This window comes from Corvus brachyrhynchos, unplaced genomic scaffold, assembly GCF_000691975.1.
Source record: "Corvus brachyrhynchos isolate BGI_N302 unplaced genomic scaffold, ASM69197v1 scaffold136, whole genome shotgun sequence".
NCBI lineage: Eukaryota > Metazoa > Chordata > Aves > Passeriformes > Corvidae > Corvus > Corvus brachyrhynchos.
The window spans coordinates 10,514,214-10,538,321 of NW_008239080.1; the positions used below are offsets into that span (position 1 = coordinate 10,514,214).

Consider the following 24,108-nt stretch of genomic DNA (forward strand, 5'->3'; position numbering starts at 1 on the left):
AAGCCACACGCTCACCAGCCATGCTGCTATCATCTGTGCCGTGCTGCTGGAATATTTTATCTTGACATGCCTGGCCTGCCCCTGCCCCTCCTCTCTGTGTGGGTAAAGTACAGGAAGTCCTCTTCCTCTTCATGAACTGCTGTGAGATTTCTGCCCGCAGGAATAGCACCTGGATATGACAAGCAAAAAGCAGCCTGATATTTTCTGGCCTCTATTACTAAATGGTGCGTTGCCCTCATCATGATCCTAGTTAAGCCAGTAAGTGTTTTGCCATCAGCTTCAGCAGAAGCATGTTCAAGCCCTAGAAACCAAGGATTTGATGATGGCAGGTCACCTAGAAAATGAACTGAAAATTTTAAAGGATGTTGTTGCTCTTGTATCAAATGTCAGATAGAGCGCTTAGAACTGAGAGGACAGACAACAGATTACGGTACAGATCAGCTAAAACTTGAACCTAGTGACAAAGAATGCATTTTCTCAGAGATCATGGAAACATATCATCCCTAACTGATTTTTCTGCTTTGGATCTCTTTCTCTCTTGCATTTGATGGGCAATGGTCACCTTTAAATCTTTGACTCTTACACTGCAAGTAATTATTGCTACCACAAATGCTGCAGTAGCATTTATTATTTGCCTGCCATTTCTGTGAAGATGTTAATGGCAACTAAGATGCGGTTTCACTTTCCTTCAGCAAAAGAAATCTATGAATTACTATGTGGTTTTCTCTGTATATCACTGAATGCTCTACTGTGCAGGTTGTCTGACAGTAACAGACTTGTTACCCTATCTGTACCTTGGTAATGTACTGCTAAGAGGAATTAATAGCTTGCTGAACAGAACTACTTTGCTGCCTTCTGTATGCTTTGCTGGCATTCATATTGTCCTGTACAATTTTCAGGCTTTAATATCAATTTTGCAAGTGTATCTGTCAAAAACAATTAAATTCTACAACAGATATAATTTGTATTGCACCAATCTATGCAAACCTTTCATTGTTGCAGGTATGAATATTTTATATTAAGCAATGAGAAACTAAAAGGAATTCAATTTAATTTAGCCATGGGGTCTCCAGTCAAGGATGTGTGGTTTTGTATGTACTTTAGCCCTTTTCACTGTTCTTGAGCAGAATTCTTAAAGTATATATAAAAAGAAAAAATGTAATGCCTGTTGTATTCAAAGAAAATGAAGCTGGCACTTATGGACCTCTGTGCTGTAGTAAACACTTATCAGTGAACAGAACTTTTTCATTTAAATGACTGCAAAATCCAGCTAATTTCCCTTACTACTGTAGAATAATTTATTAAGATTTTATTTTTGATAGCAATGTGGATCCCATAGTTTTTCCTTTGTGTTCAGACTTAGCTCCGTTTATGTTCACATCAGAGACATCTACCTGGCCTCATTTGTACTACACTCATGAAACTTGAATGTACAGAAGTCCAGTTATTTGTGATTTTCCTTGATGAACTCCAGCACAAGTTCAAGCTTTTCTCCTTGAAACCAGAACCAAATTACTAACTACATAAATTTATTGCAATGACAAAAGCAAAAAATTAAATATCTAAGATGAAAAATCACACGTATATAGATCAAAAAGTTGTCAGAAAAATACGGCTGAGATTTCTAACATGTTGGCAATAATAGAATACCAGAAATAATAAGCAAAATTTATGGAGCATAACTAACATGACGTAATCTATGCTACAGAGTTCTATGACTCCTCCATATATAATTTAAAAACTTATTAGATAAAGCACAAGTGAAACATTGTATGCTCTGTGCTACAGTCATTTCTCCTTCAGTATATTTTTTTTTATTTTAAGAACTGTATATATTGTGTTAAACATAATGGATGGTTTGCTTTTATTTATGTGCCCTTCAGTGTGCTTATTGTTCCAACTATGTTGATTATCTTTTCTATTATTTTTAAATTATTTTATTATTTATGACAATCAGCTGCCAAATCTGCTTTCCTTTAGTGGGAAATTATAATAGATACAAAACTGGTAGAAAATTATTAATGCAATTTTTTTTTTTTGAAAATAAAAGTTCAAAATAGCAGGTGGGCTAGTAAAAGCAGTGACTACACAATTATTTTTTTTTTTTGTTCCCCAAAACATGCACCCTACAAACCACTTGATTTTTGAGATTTGATCAGCTAAGCTACGTAACAGTTGTATGTCTGAAATATAGAGCATTCAATTTGGCCTCTACTCAGTATCTGCCACTTTTCTTTAGCTTTTGCTTAATATGCATAAAAGAAATCTATGAAAATGTTTTCATTTTCCTAGATCACTTTAAAAGCCTCTACAGTAAAAAAGCTTCCATGAAACATATTAAGTAAATCTCATTATGTAACTATTTGAGCAAAATAGCCTTTATTCTGTGTTTTTTCTTGGAAAAGCAAACAATAATACCAGGCACAGTACTGCTGTTTAATCTCCTCATGTGTTGAAGTACCTTCAACTGCCTGCTAGTATTTTAAAATAACATATTTTGTTCAAAAATGATGCCAATAGTCACCAACTTTGCTAAACACACAGATGTTGTATACGTAGCAAAAATATTGTTTGACTGTTTTCATATTTCAGAAGATACCTTTTAAAGTGTACTGTACTGGGCACTACACAATCATGTTGGTCACTTGTTGCTAAATAGAAAGGATGTAATCTGTCTCAAATGACAGGGAAACATGACAGATATGGATCCATGAACTAATATGATCAAATGCAAGAACTGATATTAATGCATGCCTGTAAAATAATCATGATGATTAAAACCTTCAAACTTCTCCACAGCAGTGAAAAAGCAACAGAAATTACAACTTGTGAATTGATGATAGCCAGCCTGAACCTTTGTTCTTATTTTATACAGATCTTACTTTTTTTTTTTTCCTTTGTGGCTTTGTTCCTGCATAAACTTTTAAAGAGCAAGCTGTTTTACCTGCACATCAGAAATTTATACTGGCAAATAGAAATTTATTGGTTTTTTGGATAGGCATATCCAAAACTAGAAGGGCTAATACTCGTGGAAAAAAGAACACCGCAAATCCCTACTGTTGAAAAGTTTAGAACATGAGAGGGAGAAAAATACATACAGAGAATACTTCCCATATCGAAACATTTCAAAGCATTTGAACACTATTCACTTGCTGCAAAGTTGCCAATTCTAAAACCAGGACTGAATGAATTTTACTGAAGAAGACCCAGTAACCCAGTGATCCTCCAGACCTCTGCTTAAAGGTAGGTTTCTCAAAATAAATTCTTATAGCAAATCTTAACCCTTACTGTACAATTAATGTTAGGTATCCAAAAGGGTGCATTCCGTGTGTGTGATCATGGCACTTTTTTTAAAGCTCATTAAAGAATATTTCTGTTGAATAGCATTTTTTGCTAGCAACATTTTTATAAGGTAAAGGCTCCCATCACCGTGCAGCAAATTTGTGGGGGTTTTTGCTCTTATCTCATGTAGTGCACTTGATAAGGAGTACTACTGAATCTTCTGCACGCTGCATTACAAAGAAAACTGTCTTTCTGTAAGGCATTTTCTGTCCACTGCTTTCACATGAAATAAGGGCTCTTGTAGCTGAACGTATCTGACTGTATTAATACTCAAATAAAAACTGAAACCCTTCTACTTTATCTGAAGTATAAATCCCTGAAAAGATTCTTGCCTTTCCAATTGTGTTCACTGAAATAAAGGTTAATATTGAACTGAACTTATCGTATTCTAGCATCACATGTTAAGTTCCAAATCCCTGCATGTGATCTATTTTCTTTTTTATTATTGAAATTAGAGAATAGATAAAATGATGGCAATATTATGAAAAATATCACAGCAAAAGCATTTTACTTAAAGACAGTTTAAACCTACTGCTTTCATGAGTAGGAAAAAAAACATGGTGCAAAGTGCTCGGGAGAGGGAAGGGACTAGCATCTGTTGAAAATTAACTACTACAACATTAATTAACACATAATTTTCTACCTGATGAGATGGTGTTGTAGAAAGTATAAATTGAAGGCACAAGAGTAAGAAATGAGTCATCTTTGACTTACCGTATCAAAGACTATTGCTGTATTGCAGTCAGCATCCAAACACAGAGCATGAAGCTTCTCACAAATCAGAAAAAATATACAATCAATGAACAAATCAAATTCATTATAAAAATAAAGGCCAGAGATTAGAGTATGTATCCAAGGTTCTGGTTAGTCACAGCTTTGACTAGCCTGCTACAGAGCTCTGCAAAACAAGTATACTGCAGCAGTGTGGCAAGCATAGGATTGCAATGCATGTCCCATATATTCAAGCATAATAGAAAACATGGTCTGGAGCTTATTCCATGTGGAAGTGGGGTTTGTTTTATGCAGGCAGAAAAAAGAAAGGTTCTTTTCCCACATAATAGAATTAGAAATGAAGATTTTTCTTGATTATTGTACACAATAATTCCCCAGGATATCAATTACATAAAGGAGGTGCCTCTGTCTCCTGTTTCCCAGATAAATGCCTGTAATCTCATTTCACAAATGATCCTATTTAGACAGGAGCCACCTATTGTGATGATATCATTTGCTCTAGTATCCATAAATGGGCAACTTCCTACAAAACGTCATGACTACTGACGACACAAATTTTTATAATATTGAGTGGGCAGGGTGGTTGATGGGGTCCCATCAATCTACAGTAGCTTCTTCTGATGTGATACCATGAATCCTGCATAATCACCTAAAAGACTGTAAATGAAGAGAAGCATTAAACCTGTCTAGTGGAGCTCATTAAAAAAAAACCAAACAAAAACCCTACACCTAAAACTGGGGGGAAAAAAAACCCTAGAGAGGTAGTAAAGGCAGATAAAACATAATGACAGAGCAGTGGCACCTTTTCAAATGCCTTCGGCAATCTCAAGGATACTGGTAGATATGAACAAAATCACTCTCTGTTAAGAAGTGTAGCTGTCAGTTTATTTTTAACAAACAATAAAAGACTGAATATCCTCTTTCCTTGCAAATGTAAAATATGCATTGACAGCAAAAAGGACCAGTGCTTCAGTGATACACAAATTAGCCCACTCTTAGTGAATATGTTTTAGAATTAGCAGCTGCTTGTCACAGGAGCTTGGAATATGAACACTGTATCAAATTACCCTTAGACTGAAATCCAGGCTGCTAGACAGGCTTGCTTCATGCACTAGCTACATGGATTTAATTTCTTACATCAGTGTTTTCTTAAGAAAAATAATTCCATTAAATATACATATTTGGGAAATGTTACGATACTCACAGATAGCTGAAATTAGTTTCCATCTGCCTGCTTTAACACACAGAGATGTGAGGAGAGTTAAAGGTGATACACTGTTCACTTGCCTACCCACCCTTTCCCCAAGGGACTCAGTTGTGCCTAGAGGCCAAAGCAAATTGCTTAAGAACTTGTATTTAATATTTTTCCTGGCAGAAGTTGATAAAAACTTCAGACGAAGGTCCCCTGATTAAAAAAAATTACCTGAGGGCATTTTTCAATAGGATCTCCACAAATCTTGGTTTACTTACTCCTGCTTTGAACAGACTGAGCTGCATCTAAACAATGTCTTAATACACTGGAAGAAATGCATAACATTAGGATCCATCTGCATTAATGTTTGGAGAACGCTCACCAGAACACCAGTCAAGCTGGGGTTTCAGGGTGGAAAACTTTAAAGCTAAAAGCAAAAATCCCGAGAGGACTTTATATACATTTCTACTGATGTAGTTCCAGAAAAATAGAGTCTACTTCTCAAAATCCTGCTCCTCTACTGTACATTCCCTTTTAATACTTTGTCTTTATTTTATCATTTCTTTGGACCAGGGACCACCCTCTACTAAATTTCTGTATTACACATAGATAGGGTCTCAAAGGCAAGGCAGTGCAAATTTTAATAATAATAGCAACTCTTTCAGAATTGATTGCTACCAAAATGTCTCACTTCAGGTCTAGATAGGTTGAAAGCAAAATCTGAACACAGCATCCATAGCTACGAGACACATTATGCTGTCAAAGCAGAGGAGTCAATGGGGTTTTTACAGGCACCTTAAAGAGAACCCCTTCCTCAGAGTTTGAAAACATTGGAGAAAACAACTTCAGAGCACTGAACAGCCATTTAGATACAAGGAGGTTCTTTCCTTTTCCCTCCTGTGCTTGCCTTCAAGATAACACTAGCTGATCTCCCTAAATATGCTGTTTAGGAAAAGACAAAAGCACAGCTTTAACTCTGGATATCATAACCCCTCCATTTCAGTACTGGGTGGAAATAGAAAAGCATATACTCTGTGTGTCCAGATGGCATAAATATTTTCCATGTGTTTCCATGACAAAAGATAAAGATAACACAACAGTTAGAAGGTAGAAGTGTGTGTGAGTGTAACTGAGATTGACGGTCTAGAAGTTTCTCTCTTGGCTAGATAAAAGCTGATGAAATGGAAATGAAGCAAAGAAAAAAAGACAGAAAATAGTTAAAAAGAAAATTAATCACTGCCTCATCAAATTCAGTCCTGCCTTGGGAAACACCAAATGTCAGATTTCCTTGTAAAGGTACAAAGACTTTCAAGGCTGTTCCAGGATGTAGTAGGAAAGCGTGTGCTTTCTTAAAACAGTATCTTTTCCAGCATCGGAGCCAGAGGGTATCGCCACTCTTCCTTAACCTAGTTTTGAGCTTACCATGCACAGTGATGAGCTTAGAGCTCATTCCCATGAAGAGGAGAATGTTAAACATAGTCCATGGAAGATGCCTCAATGGTTCTGATCTGTGCTTAAATGCTTCTAAGCTTTATAAAACATAGTGCTATAGAGAATGGACTATCATTTCCAACACTTCCTAATTGTTTAGGGAGATACTGTAAGAAAATACTCCAAGCATATTGCTGTCTGAGGAAGGGCCTGAAGGATTATACTGAAAGGATGAGTCACTCCAGTGAAAGCAAAGCCATTGTACTTGGTCATGGGGAGATTGTCATAAGCCACAACATCGAATACTAAGCAAGTACAGTGGACATCTGATAAAACTGCAGACCACACAACAGAATATTCTACCCCTCTTAAGGCATTTTCTTTACATTTGGGGTCTTTGAAATACCCTGATATCCTAACAAATAAGTCTAAATGTCCTTAAACCACCCTTGAAATTCTTAGTGGTCTTCCTTTTGTTTGGCTTGTTCTTTCTAGCATAACTGGAAATTAAATCTCTCCAGACATTACAGACAGCTGATAAATCTGCACATTTCTGGGCAGAGAATAAGCAGACTGGATCTTCTTTAAAATGCCTGGGCTTTCCACTAATTAGAGTTAAAACCTAAGTTATAGAATACCAGTGGATTATTGAAAGTCCATTCTGAAAAATAGGAAACAGAAGGAAGTTACCTTCTAAAATGCATACTGATATTTTAATAGATAGTCTCTAAAGTAGAGACAAAACAAATTGCTTCAGTTAAATGAGTTTGTCTGCTGGTTTGAGTAGCAAGAAACCCTGCCATCTCCATTAAGTATCATTGTAACATATTAATTAGTGGGGAAATACCAAACCAACAAAAAATTATGCTAAAAAAATTGTACAATGCTGTCCTTTTAAATTGCAAACAGCTAACCATCAGTACAAATAAGAAGTGAATTCTTACATGCCATCTTTTCCTAGAAGTAGAGTAGGAAAACAGCTACTGCATATTGTCTGATGCTTCCGTTAATTGTATTACTTAGGCCACCCCATGTGCATATCGATTAACAAGATCACACTCACTAAGACAAGGAAAAGCCTTCTAAGAACTTGCACTTCCACTTGTTTCTACAGAAAACAAACAGGAAGATTAAGCAAGAGTCTTGGACAAGGAAATTTTAGTCTGCCATACTTTGTAATGTTTGCAGCCAAGATCAAAAATGCTTAGGGCTAAAAGGTGTATCCTCATTCTTTTAGCCAGATCTACTTGTGTGTAAATCTCTTGAGGAGCTCAACTGAACTGATGGGATCCATTGGACAGACATGACTACAATAGGCATCACATTTCTGTACCTAAGAAAAGATTCTTCCTTAAATCCCTCTGAGATTCACCACTGTTGCTTTTCAACAGCACTATGGAAAACTCAAAGGGGGGTTCAGCCTCATAAGGCCAAATGTATTTTGTCATAATAGAGCAATGTTGATGAAGAATAACGTGCAGTTTTTAATTACTTGTCAAAATCCTATTTCCCAACAAAAAGCTAGAAATATCAATTGCAGGTATCACACCTAAATAAATTCTTAAGAGTAATAATAACGATAAATTATTACTTAATCCCTAAAACCGTCAGAAAAAAGTCCTGTTCACAGGATCAATTTTATACCACTGGCTGCTATGCTGGTGTCCCAAAGAAAATACGAGTGTTCATTTGAATTTCACACTTCATTAGCAATACAGGAGTAAAAAAAATCTACCAAATAAAAAATTACATGTTCTGATAGAAAACCACGTAATTTTCATTTCCATATGAACATAAAAATAATTGAGAGCAGAAATTTAAAAAAAAAAATTAAGGAGGGCTTTGCTTTGCTTTTCAAAACCTGGTTAGCACAATTGTTGATTGATAAGGGTCAACCGTGGTTTGCATCTAGTGACTCTTCTAAATAAAACAGAATTGTTTGGGAAATTTGAAGAAAAGGATAAAAAGTTCTGCTTGATTTCTTTCTGTCTGTGAAACTGCATTTTACTAAGTCATTTCCTTTTCAATGGAACTCCCCACTTCCTTGAAAGGCAGCTGCATTGAAACATTTATGGCCCTAAAGTCTGTACAAAATATTGTTTAATATAAGCAGGAACTAAATACTCTCTTCTACCATAGACCTTGATACTGTAGGATGCCTGGTAGATCTTCCAGAGGTCAGATGATTGGTGGGGTTCATCCTCGTAGTCTAAAAATCTAATTCTTAGAGCATTTCAGATCAGGCAGACAGGAGATCTATAGAGAGAGTTTTCTTCATTGAAGATCAAAGCTATAAAATAGTACTAACATTGACCAGCAAAGCTGTGGTATGGTCATAAAACTTTGACATGAAAAGAAGAGGGTTCTTGCAGGTTAGGGTGTCAGAAATTCTTCATATTTTGATAATATCAAAGTGTAAGATGCATCTGTGAGCAGGACAGCTTTGTGAACAATGATCCCTCACTCATTTGGAGGCAAGACAGCAAAAACATCTGGCTGCCTTGTAACACAAGTGTTGAAGAACAGCTACAATAACAACAAAGAGGAAGACAATCCTGAAAGACCATATACAAATAGTAACACCAAAAAAATATAGCACTAATGCCTTCTTTTAAAGACAATGAGTTTGCTTCAAAAATTGCACTTTTTTCTTCTTAAAAACATATCCAGAGAGCTTAAGTTAAAGGCTTTTAATATCCTCCCCTTTCTTTCTTTCTTTCTTTGTTTTCAGAGCTTCCACCCATTTCTTTGCATTTTCAGAATGTACTCAAGAACTTGGTATTTCAAAACTATAACTGGAAATGAAAAAGAAACAGTAAACACCTGGTCTCCCTGCCGATGTGTGTAAGCTTAGAGCAGTTAAGAAGTTTCTCAACTTTGCACTGTTTCATTTTAACAAACTTTAAAAAAGGGCCATTATTTTTACCAATTTTTCTCAAGTAATACTGCTTCAGAAATCACTGATCTGAGAATGTTAGTGTAGGCTTTCTGACCTTGTTTTTTAAGCAAAAATAGTTACCAGTGATCTGTGATAAATGACAGGCTTTAATTTTTCTATCTTTTTGTTTTCTGATCTATGTCCTGTGTCAAACACAATTCGTTCACTTGCAGTCCTGTGTTCCTTGCCTTCACTTCCCCTCTTTCTCCTTCCCAATTTTGTAAGTTCAAATAGACAAAAAAGTGATGTGAAAATAGACAAAAAAGTGATCTTTTCCTATCTGTTTTTTTATTTTACACATATCTGATGTCTTTGAAAGATGACAAGTAGACTTTATGACAAAACTGAAAATGTTGTTCTAAAAAGTCATTCTAGAAACTATGGAAAAAATAAAGCAAAGAGGAAGGACTTGAAGATGACCAGAGTTATTGAAGATAACCAGGTTAAATCTCATATCAAATCATCTGTTCTCCCTTGACAAACTTTTGGGAAAGGGGGAGAGAGACATGTGACAGCAGTTGCAGATAATTCAAAGGCTTTCAAAGGGTTTGGTGAGCCCAAAGGAGGCACCTCACACAGTGAGGCTCCAAGTCAAAGCACTGTTTCCAAGTCGCAGCCACGAGAAAGAGCCTACAAGGTCTCAGTAATATCTCTTGATTATTTGCTAAATATAGCAACAAAGTCTAGATCCTCTGGTGCGTAAATAAAATTCTGCTTCACGTATTCTGTGCTTTGTTCCTCCCATATGCAAATATCGTACTATGTAACCCCAGTATTAACTGTGTCTTGTGCTGCAACAACTAAAGTACCAGAGTTTGGACATTTTCAAGTTGAAACATGGGTTTGACATCATGTTCAGGTTCTTACTGTGGCTGATACACAGTGATCTGAGAGGACAAGCTTTGTTCTGAAGGTGAAACAAAGTCAGCTTCTGTAACCTCACATGTTGCCAAGAGACGGAACAGTCGTCTTCTGGCCATATCTCATCAGAGGCACTGGCACTAATCCATTTCCAGGCATCACAGCTCATAAAGTCAGAACTATTATGGACTCAATAAAGTCAATCAATACATTAGTTAAGTGAGATGGAATGATTTAGCTCTTAGGGAAAAAAATATAAGGCTCAGTGTTATTCAGTGCTGGTTTTGAGCATCCTGGAATAATGAATCCAAAAAAATCATTCAGACAGACACCTGTCTTGGCACATTCACTTGAAATACAATCAGGAAAAGAAAGGCTTTTTGTTTTGTTTAAATTGTTCATTTGAATTTCACACTTCATTAGCAATACAGGAGTAAAAAAAATCTACCAAATAAAAAATTACATGTTCTGATAGAAAACCACGTAATTTTCATTTCCATATGAACATAAAAATAATTGAGAGCAGAAATTTAAAAAAAAAAATTAAGGAGGGCTTTGCTTTGCTTTTCAAAACCTGGTTAGCACAATTGTTGATTGATAAGGGTCAACCGTGGTTTGCATCTAGTTTTATTCTAAATAAAACAGAATTGTTTGGGAAATTTGAAGAAAAGGATAAAAAGTTCTGCTTGATTTCTTTCTGTCTGTGAAACTGCATTTTACTAAGTCATTTCCTTTTCAATGGAACTCCCCACTTCCTTGAAAGGCAGCTGCATTGAAACATTTATGGCCCTAAAGTCTGTACAAAATATTGTTTAATATAAGCAGGAACTAAATACTCTCTTCTACCATAGACCTTGATACTGTAGGATGCCTGGTAGATCTTCCAGAGGTCAGATGATTGGTGGGGTTCATCCTCGTAGTCTAAAAATCTAATTCTTAGAGCATTTCAGATCAGGCAGACAGGAGATCTATAGAGAGAGTTTTCTTCATTGAAGATCAAAGCTATAAAATAGTACTAACATTGACCAGCAAAGCTGTGGTATGGTCATAAAACTTTGACATGAAAAGAAGAGGGTTCTTGCAGGTTAGGGTGTCAGAAATTCTTCATATTTTGATAATATCAAAGTGTAAGATGCATCTGTGAGCAGGACAGCTTTGTGAACAATGATCCCTCACTCATTTGGAGGCAAGACAGCAAAAACATCTGGCTGCCTTGTAACACAAGTGTTGAAGAACAGCTACAATAACAACAAAGAGGAAGACAATCCTGAAAGACCATATACAAATAGTAACACCAAAAAAATATAGCACTAATGCCTTCTTTTAAAGACAATGAGTTTGCTTCAAAAATTGCACTTTTTTCTTCTTAAAAACATATCCAGAGAGCTTAAGTTAAAGGCTTTTAATATCCTCCCCTTTCTTTCTTTCTTTCTTTGTTTTCAGAGCTTCCACCCATTTCTTTGCATTTTCAGAATGTACTCAAGAACTTGGTATTTCAAAACTATAACTGGAAATGAAAAAGAAACAGTAAACACCTGGTCTCCCTGCCGATGTGTGTAAGCTTAGAGCAGTTAAGAAGTTTCTCAACTTTGCACTGTTTCATTTTAACAAACTTTAAAAAAGGGCCATTATTTTTACCAATTTTTCTCAAGTAATACTGCTTCAGAAATCACTGATCTGAGAATGTTAGTGTAGGCTTTCTGACCTTGTTTTTTAAGCAAAAATAGTTACCAGTGATCTGTGATAAATGACAGGCTTTAATTTTTCTATCTTTTTGTTTTCTGATCTATGTCCTGTGTCAAACACAATTCGTTCACTTGCAGTCCTGTGTTCCTTGCCTTCACTTCCCCTCTTTCTCCTTCCCAATTTTGTAAGTTCAAATAGACAAAAAAGTGATGTGAAAATAGACAAAAAAGTGATCTTTTCCTATCTGATTTTTTATTTTACACATATCTGATGTCTTTGAAAGATGACAAGTAGACTTTATGACAAAACTGAAAATGTTGTTCTAAAAAGTCATTCTAGAAATTATGGAAAAAATAAAGCAAAGAGGAAGGACTTGAAGATGACCAGAGTTATTGAAGATAACCAGGTTAAATCTCATATCAAATCATCTGTTCTCCCTTGACAAACTTTTGGGAAAGGGGGAGAGAGACATGTGACAGCAGTTGCAGATAATTCAAAGGCTTTCAAAGGGTTTGGTGAGCCCAAAGGAGGCACCTCACACAGTGAGGCTCCAAGTCAAAGCACTGTTTCCAAGTCGCAGCCACGAGAAAGAGCCTACAAGGTCTCAGTAATATCTCTTGATTATTTGCTAAATATAGCAACAAAGTCTAGATCCTCTGGTGCGTAAATAAAATTCTGCTTCACGTATTCTGTGCTTTGTTCCTCCCATATGCAAATATCGTACTATGTAACCCCAGTATTAACTGTGTCTTGTGCTGCAACAACTAAAGTACCAGAGTTTGGACATTTTCAAGTTGAAACATGGGTTTGACATCATGTTCAGGTTCTTACTGTGGCTGATACACAGTGATCTGAGAGGACAAGCTTTGTTCTGAAGGTGAAACAAAGTCAGCTTCTGTAACCTCACATGTTGCCAAGAGACGGAACAGTCGTCTTCTGGCCATATCTCATCAGAGGCACTGGCACTAATCCATTTCCAGGCATCACAGCTCATAAAGTCAGAACTATTATGGACTCAATAAAGTCAATCAATACATTAGTTAAGTGAGATGGAATGATTTAGCTCTTAGGGAAAAAAATATAAGGCTCAGTGTTATTCAGTGCTGGTTTTGAGCATCCTGGAATAATGAATCCAAAAAAATCATTCAGACAGACACCTGTCTTGGCACATTCACTTGAAATACAATCAGGAAAAGAAAGGCTTTTTGTTTTGTTTAAATTGAGAGGACTTCAAAGCAAGGATTGCTTCTTTCTGTTTTACAACAGCTTCTTGAAGGGCTTTCTTTTGAGACCCTACTTCATACTGAGTATGTGTAACTGCTTGACAAGAACCTGCATTTGTCCCTTACAAATTTGAAAAGTCAAACTCCAAAGTATCAGTGTAGGACTGGCAAGTTTTTCAAAGGCAGAAAAACCTATAGCACTTAAATGACACTTCCCCAGTGACAAATCTGAGCTAGATAGAAAAATATAATATAGAGACAATGGGAGGAAATGGCATACACTGAATGCCACAATATGCATTAAAAACACATTTTGACACACATTCTCTTCAATCTTACATGCTAACTTAAAGTAATAACGGTAAATAGATGCATGTATTTACACACATCTGAATAAACAATAATGTATATTGTCTTACCACAATCTTTATGAGACCTATTTTAGAAACTAATTGAATCTGTCCTTTATTTTAGAAACTAAATAAATTTTATTTAATGCTTCTTTTTTGAAGAAGAAATATTCACAACATGGGATAGGGAAACTGCATCTTTGTAATAAAAAAAACCAAAACACTTAATACTTTAATGATATTATATACAATACTCAATATTGCAATATGCAATACTCAAATATATAATAATTTCATATAATAGGAGTTAGATCTTCTCCCTCCTCTATCAACGTACATTTTCATTTCAGAGAACCTTGCTCACATCCCAAAGGAAAGTTCCCAAGCTGACATGTACTACAAATTCTAAGGTTTTTTTAGCTTGAATAGATCCAGAGGATTCTAGCATAAGCTATGGCAGTGAAAATGTGCAGTGAAACTACTGGTTAGCCTGACTACTAAAAATAGTTATTTCAGCCATAGCAAACAACACGGTAGAAATATTCTTTCATCAGATTATGTCTATTAAGTTTTATGTTTCTTGCAGAAAGAAAATGTGAGCAAAACTACTCATTAACAGTGGCATGCAGGAAGAAGTAAAATCCTCTAGCAATAGTTCGAGAAAGCATATTACAGTACATCTGTAAACCTGGTTTTCTCTGGGGGACTGAGGCCAGAAAATGACATTACAAAGATGCACATATCCCTGATAGATTACTTAACCCTGGCAGTGTGCAAAGGAAAAACATCACCAATAACACGAATATTCACAGTGGCACCCTTTGATGCTTTCATAATTTAGATTTGACCTCAGTGAGAAACTTGGTAAATGACTTTTGTTCCCATATTTCTAGTCTTTTATGAAAGGACAATAACACCCCTGCATCAACCCTTCATCGTGATTGCCCAGTATGCACCCACAAATATTTGATATCCGGGATTTTGCAGTCTAGAACTGAAGCACACTGGAAAAGCTGATATGTGTAGAAGTCACTATGGTTACTGCCTACACTTTCTTTGCCTCCAATAAGATCTTTCATTTCCATAAGCATTAAAATTCACCAAATGCACCAAAATTATTCAGACAAAAAAAAGTAATCTCTTTGGTTTATAAGCCTTTTAGCTCTGTTGCTTTTATCTTTCTTGGTATAGACTCTGAGCTGAGGCATATTATTCCACATCTGAATATAAGAAAAAGTATTGCAGGAGAAACCTTGTGGTGGAAGTGCTTTGCAGACCCCCAGCTTCAGCAGTGTATGTGGAACAGCTGTCTGCTGTTGGCCAGTGCAAAGCCAAAACCCAGAAAACTCTGTACAGGATGCCAGACAAAAGGCACTAGCTGGAGATTTAGCAAGCCAAATTCAGATGATTATGCTTAGTATTATTGTAAATCTTTCCAATACTAAGAAAATTAAAAGTTCATCTTCTGTGGTTAGATTCCCTATCTATTGTAATAAGAAATAGCTCTATGTAAAACTATTTTTTGTTTATCTTACAGCAATCAGCATGATTCTTTCTTTCAGATTTCTTATATAAATGTCAATCTGGCTAGAGCCTGTAATATTTCCTGATCTCACTGTCACTCAATATACCAAGTTCTTTAAAATTGTATCCATTGGCTACGTCCTCAACAGTCATTTAAAACATTTCTTAGTTTTATCCTTTTAGTTCAGGTAGCTTTTTACTTAAATTCCTTCCAGCACACTGGACGATTTTGCTCCCTGGTATTGCCTGTTATTTTGAAAACTTGCCTGAACCACCACTGTCAGTTCTCCTACATACAAGTAGCCCTTTTTTTGCCTTTTCACCTCTATGCCTCCTTATAGCCAGTTGCTTTTAGTGTGACATACTTGACAGATCAATATATTCTTAAACAGTTCTGTTACTTCCCATCATTTTTCCCATATGTGATTTTGCTGATGTTCCCTTTAGGTGAAAGTTCTTAATATTACTCTCCAATACAATCAGTGAGGTCCTTTCACTGAGAACCTTTTTTCCCTTTTCCAGGAAGAGCAGAGCACTCCCTGCATACAGGACATGCAGGTAAAATACTTGACACCTTTAGCAGGAATTAACACCAAACTGAGCTGTGGTTTGTAGAGAAGCACCACTGTCAGAGGCTCATTCGTGCTGCTGAGGGTGTCCCCTCGACACTCAAATCTACATAATCTCTTCTAGCATTGCCAGCCCCAAGGACTCAAACAACACCCCCAATACTCACAGATGCAGCTTTCCCAAAACCATAAACACTTTCTTGAAAGATAGATATGCAAATTGCCCTTGGCACTTCAGACCAGATGTCCAACCTGTAAGAACTCAGAATACTGCCTATCACAACATTAGTTTCTTAAACCAGACTGAAAAATAAAGCTTTTCCCTGTAAAAGCTTTTCCTTCACTTTCATAATAACAAACTCTTGCTAATGTATTAAATGTCACACAAAACAACAAATCAGCAGTGATCACTTTTTCATGTATCATTCCCATGCATGGCACCTAGATACATTAAAGGAGGAGAAAAGTGCTTCCCAGAAGTTCAAAGGATTCAGCTGTTGACTTAAAATAGTCAGCAATTTCTATATGTCATAGAAAATATTGAACAATTCTCTGCTCAAAATTTTTCAGTGTAAATGATAATGTTATGAAGGTTTTCCTTCTGATGATGTCTTAGTAAATGCACATGCATCCAAGTTTTGACCAAAATAGAAGCAGTTTAGTTGGAGATTATAAAACTTGTGCAACTGTGGAAGGAGAGTACACCAAAAGGCTGATATTTATTGGTAGAGTGCTACTCTGAATTTTAAGCTGTTTTTTGTTACGCTTGCCTACTTACTTGTGCTCCTGTCTTATTTCCTGGGAGAAATGCCAAAAAAATAAAGTGACCTCTGTATACTAACTATTAAGTATGTCACATCATGCTACTTAAAATATGTTACAACTTGGTTGGCACAGAAATACATTTTGTTCTCTTTGAGAACACATATACCCAGTACAATGAAAATTCACAGCCCCAGCTTCTTGGGAATAAAGAAGTCAGTTCTAAATATGGCTTTAGACAGGGGTTCAGCTGCAGCATTACAAGCTATGGGAAGGCTAGCATCTTAACCCACAAACAAGATAATCGATAATGGGACAGTATTTAAAACAAGCACAGATCTTGCTCAGATTAAATTAATCCAAGTTGGGGATTAAATGACCTGTAAAGCTACAAATTATTCTTTAGAAATCATTCCAAGCCGCAAACACATTGAAGACATGCCCTGACTTTACCTAAAGCACAAACAAATACAGTGCAGATTCACAATCACAGTGATTGAGTACACAGTATAAAGAAAACACAGCTATAAAAAAGTCACTGTTTTACAGAACGCAGCTGGTAGATAGATTTAAGGAGTAAATGAAGATGCTGAGGAACAAGTGACTTCTGTAGGCCTGGAAGATGCCAAGACATAAAGTGAGCTGCAAGGGGTGAACAAGAAGAGGGACCAGAGAAAGCCTGCAAGAAAATAGCCAGGGATGGGAGCAGGGATAAAAGTCTTTGCTGTAAATAGGGAGGTCTGCCCTGCAGCCTATTCTGCCATCCCCATGTCTGCAAGACAGGCAGAGGAGAGTTTGTCATTGTCACCCACAGCCAAGCTTGACCCGGGCACCTGCTTGGCTGTAGGGCTCTGCCGAGCAGCCTTCCAGGAGCAGCACTGCAGCTTTGAGAATCTGCTTTAGCCAGCGCCACTGAAACGCAAGTGGACAGCTCCATCTAGAGGCAAATATCCCCTGAGCTGCTGAAATGGCATCATTGCGACTGAAGTATCTCTTTCTCCACAAGTCAGAACCTACTCAAAATAGCGCTCCGAGCTGCGGTCCTCTTGGCAGGGATGTCCACCAAGAGGGAGCAAGCTCCATCCACCTCACCTTCCGCAAAGGCTGAGCAGTTGAAAATAAAGCCAAGCTTTCCCTGAAATCCACCTCTCAGTTTGAATGGTCTCCCACAGCAAGCCTGCCAGATCGATTCTGTGGCATCCATCAAATGACACAGATTGAAGGCTTACTCTCATTCTGAGGGCAAGAATGGGTCCCAGAGGCAAAGGGTTCCTGCACTCCTTTGCTACGTGTGTCTCATAAGAAATACAGAGTGTTTCCCACTAATATCTTGATAAGCACATCTATATTCAGTATAAAACAGAGCACCAGCAGTTAATATGAAGTTAAAGAAATGTCTCAAAAAATAATGAGATTATCAAAGAGAATGTTTATAATCCTTTATGTTGCAAAAGCCTTCTCTATTGAATAAAGATCAAGCTATTCTTTTCTGTCCATCAATTAACAAATATCTCCAACCACATACTGATGAGGATCACAGGAGCACCAAATCACACACTTTAAAAATATAAGCAAGTCTAACTTCATCCTCTCCATTGCTGGGGTATGGTATAGTGCCAGGCTATTCTCACTGAAGAGTTCCTCTTCTTCACTAATCAAGAAAAAGAAAAAAAAGCCCTTGAGTAGATGTCTCTGAAAGCCCTTTTCTCCCAGTCACAAGCCAAAACATGTATTGCAATGTAGCTTTGAAAGCTTAATGTCACTGTAGCTTAGTGTACTCCTGAAAGGGCTTTTTCAAATAGGCAGCAACCAGTTACATGAATATAATTTTTCCTGTTCACTGTTTTCAGGCTTGTGGGGTATGTATCACCAAATATGCACTTTTTATAAATCATTATGTTTAGATTCAGACAAGCTGTGTATCTGAGCAACAGCACAGCAAGGAGCGACTGCTGTCTATGCATTACACTTTCTCAGATTACTCATTTATTATACAATAGTGTCCTAAATTTTACCCATCGCTTTATTCTGGTGTTAGGGAGGAAGAAAATTTGAATTCAAACTAGTTTACCTTTTCCATAATGATGCAAGTTAGGTATAAGTAGTTAAGATTAAAACTGGTGAGCTGATTATTGTAAGCAAGACATGGGGGAGTGAGGGGTGAGAAAAAAATAATGCTCCTTTTCCTATAAAAATTAATTGCAAAAAAGTCTGCTCCTTTCTTAACCTATTCTTTTTCTGTGTTTTACTCATTTTAGACATATTTTTGCAATAAGAATACAAATCTAAATGAACAAATGCAGAGGCAATATTTTACAGATCTAGGTTAGGTTTTGGGTTTCTTTTAAGGGTATATATTTCATGAAGCATTGTTTATTTTACAGGATTCATTGCTGAAAACAAAACTAGCAAACTACACAGTCATTTCTTCCTTGACTTCTTCCTACTTCAGGAATTCAGATCCAGTTTGCTGTTACTCAAAACAAAATTACTTGCAGTAATGACTCATATTTTTGTGGCAGCAAAGAATATAAGATGTATGTCTATTTATGTAGCATATGCATAATAGCACATTGAAAGTTTTTTAAGGTCTCTTCTAAGAGAAGTGCAAGAGCATGGATGGAGAAAAAGCTCATTGGAGTCAAAGGAGGGCCCCAGTGGACTCTCACATGTGTTTGCAAATACATACATGTACAATGACACTGAATATGTGCAAACACCTATGGGAAGAGCTGAGTATCAATCAAACAAAAACATCAGAGCTAACCTCCAAGAGGCTCTAGTGATTAGTAATCACTTATGGTCAAAGACATTCCCACCTTGCAAGGTCAGCTTCATCCCTTGGCTTCAGACCCAGAACAGACCAGTCCTCAAGCGAGTCCTGCCTCTTTGCAGTGTTTGGCATTGCAGTGTCCAGCACTGATTTAAATCCATGTCTCAAAAAACAGTGTCCTAGGTGGTCACAGAAACTGCACAATTAGTGTACCTCTGAAACATATGCCACAGCCCCAGGCTTTACCTGGGTGGTCCAAAACTGAAGAAAATACAGGTGAGAGATAGACCTCAGACTTCCATTATTGCAATAAGCTTTTGGAGGCAGTCTTTTTATGAAAACATTAATTAATCTAAATGGATAAAAGAGAACAACAGCTTAGGTCAAGATACAGTGCTCAGAAAGGTGAATAAAATATGGAGGGAGTAGCATACTGAGAAAGATGGAGAAGAGGGCCTGTGTTAAAGAAGTGGATAGGGCAGAGATCGTTCACAAAAATTGAACAGCCCTCTCTGTGTGTCAGGAACACATATGACACACAAAATCCTAACAATTTTTTATATTTGGAATGGCTTAACCCTCTCTTGCTCCACCTGAAAATGGAAAAATATATGAACAGTGACTTCCGGAGACTGAACTACACAAGTATCCATGAGTGTGATGCCAAAACTTCAAATGTCAAAATCGGAACAAGACTGAGACTATTTCAGTCATTGTAGATCAATGTTCCTGGTCTAAATTAGTCAGCTGCCTGTTATGCAAGATCATCCTCCCTGCTAGTCATTCTCACAGGGTATTTACAGAACACTACATGGGAATGGTGAGAATCTGAGTGAAGGTACTACCAGGAGGAGGCTACTTAAAAAAGAATATACTGCATAGATTTTCAGGCAGGCATTTAAGTAGACATTTCTATAAAGCATTTGCTTTTTCCCTTTGCATTATATATGCACACCTATATACATGCATACACACATGCATACACCATGTTTTCATGTCATTGCAGGTAATGTGGGAAGGAAGGCATACATAAATTTGTTTTAAAAATTTTTTCTAAAGCATGAAATACTTCTGCTACTTCTGGATATCACAGGCTTATTTGGAAATAGCTTTCAAAATGCAGCCTTTGGAGAAAAGTATTTCACAAATCAAAGTGATTCTCTCAAAGCTTGTTTTGCCATGATCGCATTTACTGGAGTAGGAGGAAGAGGAAAATTTTGTTTTATATGATCCCAGTGGATTCAAATCTTCCCTTTTCCGGATATTTGATTCAGTGTCCTGAACTAGTTGTAAAACATCTTCTTAAAAAGTACAATATACACAAGATATTTCAGCAGAATGATCAGCTGCTCTTCTCCTTCCTTTCTATCTTACACTCTCATTTCCTTACCCTCACTGGTTGGGGTTGCAATATAGTTTCATCTGTATGAGATAATTTCTGCCTGCTTAACTAATGCTAAAAGACTCCTTTTTGGAAAAATACAGAACAAGCAAAGTGATCATAAGGTGGACTAGCTAAAAAAATCTCACTGAATAGCCTTTTGCTGTTTGCATCATATGACAGGATTGCTCTGTGTGCAGAGTTATCTCAATTACTGTTCTATGAATACAGTCAAAAAGAAGGCGGGGGAAAAAAGTCAACTAATGTTCCAATTTTTAACTATTATTTTTACTGTAGGTTTTCATTTTTATTTAAGAAGTATAGTACATGAATTAAAAGACGCCTGATTGATTTTGTTAACACAGAATATAACCCAATTGCACAGATTCAGGGTCCATCTTATTTGCTGAAGCCGGGGATAGAGACCCGGAATTGTTGAACCAAGCCAAGAGTTAGGCTACTTTTGTTTGATAAATAGCATTTTTTTCAATAGCACTTGACCAAAAATGCAGGAGCTTCAGCAAAGCCCGCCAAACTCCGAATGGACTGTCTGATGATTTGGCACAACTTGAGATAGTGCTGAAAGCAAGTACAGCCAAATTAGTACTTGCATTCAGTTAAAATGAAATGGACTATAATATAAATAGATCAAAATTGGGCCCAGATCCTGTAATTCACTATGCAGGCAGACTGTCAAGTGCAGAATCAGCACTTTGGTGAGCAGAAATCTAATGAGGAAAAGCTCTAAAATGCCGGAAAGAATTATTACAAGAAGAACTATTTAAATCCTCCACATAACTAGAAACACTTGCTAAATACCACAGATATTAAGAAACGAGCTAAGATCAATTACTTTGAACCTGTAAATGAGTCTTTAAATGTAGTGAAAATAATTTCATGCAACAATGTGTCAAGCCAGTTTGGAAAAAAGCGCTAAAAAAACCTTGATGACTGTGTTCATCCACAGCAGAGCAAGTGTATAATAGTTACTAAGCAGTCCTGAGCACAACAGAAGTGACACAGATTTTGGAAGAAGATTAAAGATGAGAGAGAAGGAGTGAAAGGTTAAACATACAAATCCCACAAAGAAAGGAATCTTTAAATGCTGGGCTTTTATGAGAATTGCAGCCTACAGTGCAGTTCCTCTGCTTCATGTTTGCTCTGAATTAGAAATAAATAAATAAATAAAGAGAAGCAGTTTAGTATTCTTAATGAACCAGTTGTATAGAGAATTCTATTTACATTAACATGATAGATTGCATCACGTTATATAAATAAAGCCTTATGCTGTGACACAAGGATCTGCTAGGAAAGTCAGAAATTCAATAGACAGAAAGGCTGTGAAAAATCTGCAAACCTGAACACCGAGGAGAAAAATGAAACAAAGGAAACAGAACATGTTTCTAGACACTTTATGGGTAAAAATAAGTACAAATAATAAAGGTACAACAACAACAACAACAGAAAGCCTTACCATGATGTTTGCACAACTGTGTGTCTGTAGCCCATGCTATAAATGTGGATACCTTCTATTTCCATCAACTCAGCCCCTCTAGTGGTCAGTACCTGAAGATCTTGCCTTCATGAGGGACACAATCTATCCGTATGTACCATTTGCTGTTGCTCCTGTATCTTGACAGATATTTTTTTCTTAATTGTGTAATTTTTTCTGGAGATATAACTTGTCACTTTTTATTAGCATTTTTGTCAGTGCTGCTGCTACATGCATACATTTAATTGCTAAGCAACAAAGGGTAAGCTCTGCACAGCACATTCTATTACAGCATTCCCTGTGCCATGCATTGTTACTAATGCACTTATATAATAGGAAATGCAAAAAAAAAAAAAAAAAGGTAAAAATATTTCTGTTTCCATAGCATCTAGAAGCCACAATCTGAAATCAGGCTCCATCATGTTAGCCACCAGGAAGAAAGATAACAGCTGAAGATGAGGGCAAGTGGACCAATAAAAAGTGGACAAAATTTAAAAGCAGAAATGAGTTTCAGTGTTTCCAAAGAAGAATAAGCTAAGTCTAAAGCTCAGAGGTGACTACCCACCTACACCTAGTCATAATTCTCAGACATTATGGAACTATCGCTGTGGCTAAAATACTTGAGGCTTTTGCAAGTGTGGTGGCCTCAATGTGGCAAGCATTACCAGTTTTCAAAAGTTTATCAGTTTGAAAGAGATACATCTGCATTGCATCAAGAAATACTCTCTTTCTCATTCTCTTTAAGTTGTAAAAAAACCAGGGCAGGCAGTATTTTCTCACCAAATGTTACAGTTCACTGTCTGCTCTTCATATCGAAATGTATATTTGCCTCTGTCATTGAAGGCTGCTGTCTCCAAAATCTGAGTTTGGCATTAACAAGGACTACTTGAGTCTATCACACAGGGACTGCAACGCTATCTTTCCTTTGTTGAAGTGCAGGTGTGTTTACCAAAGAGTTGTCTTTACACCTGAGATGTACAAGGACAGTGGTCCTTCCTTGCTCTTGGTGTGATTACCAGCCATTTTGCAGTCAGCACTGCATTTCTAGGTAGTGCCATATCTGCACTGTTCATCAAGAAGAGCTGCTTGGAAAACGAAGCCATGATTGTGTAGGTGTACAGACTTGCACAACCACATACAACTATTTTTATTTCTGCAGTTAGATTCAGGTATTGGCCCTGACTCCCTCTGTGTCTTTTTGGCATTTCCAAAGTAGCCCAAATGGAGCAAAGAGCTAGATGGGGAGACCTGGTAAAATCCTCCCAAACTTTACTTCAGGATACTATATACCAGGAATTATAGCAGGTATACTTTAAGACAGGCTTCTAGGCTATTAGCCTCAGAGATCAAGAGGAGTGCTAGGAAAAGAGGTAGTTACTTTTGAATTATGAACAGTCATGTGCACGGTCCTGCCCAATAGTGTTACTATTTCCTCTGGGTTCCAATATTCCAAACTGAAATTCCCTAATAGCTAATGTGTCCTGTCTCTTTTGGTGGGACTGAAACAAGGGCTGTAGTGTTCTGGGCACAACATCCTTTACACTCCCATGGGAAGACCAAGCAGAATTGTTCTGAATGAACCACAGCAGGAGACCACAAAGAACGTTATCAAATTCCTAAACTAATTAAGTACATCAGTACTTAATCATACAAAATGCTTCTGCATTAAGCTGCTCAACATATTAATTGCTTAACCCCTGAAATATCATTGTGAATATATGCTTTTTATTGCTATTTCATAGGAGGGGAGATGGATGCTTGGAGAGGCTATATATTTCCAAGAGCTATAGTCAAATCCATCCACATATAGACCTTGCTGGAAACCCTAGGTAAGGACAGCTGTGACAAGTCC

The 24,108-nt window shown here is 36.9% G+C and overlaps 1 protein-coding gene across 5 annotated transcripts in view; it reads right to left on the reverse strand.

Moving 5' to 3' along the window:
- Positions 1 to 22,521, reverse strand: part of DLGAP2 (DLG associated protein 2) — a 342,864-nt gene extending 320,343 nt beyond the window's left edge. For 3 of the 5 annotated variants that reach the window (XM_017739299.1, XM_017739301.1, XM_017739298.1), the window contains exon 1: positions 4,057 to 4,477. The gene's annotated coding sequence lies outside the window, so the exon portion shown is untranslated. Of the gene's footprint in view, positions 1 to 4,056; positions 4,478 to 22,238 lie in introns of those variants that run through there. The other 2 variants (XM_017739302.1, XM_017739303.1) reach the window with 2 other exon arrangements.
- Positions 22,522 to 24,108: the final 1,587 nt, after the last annotated feature.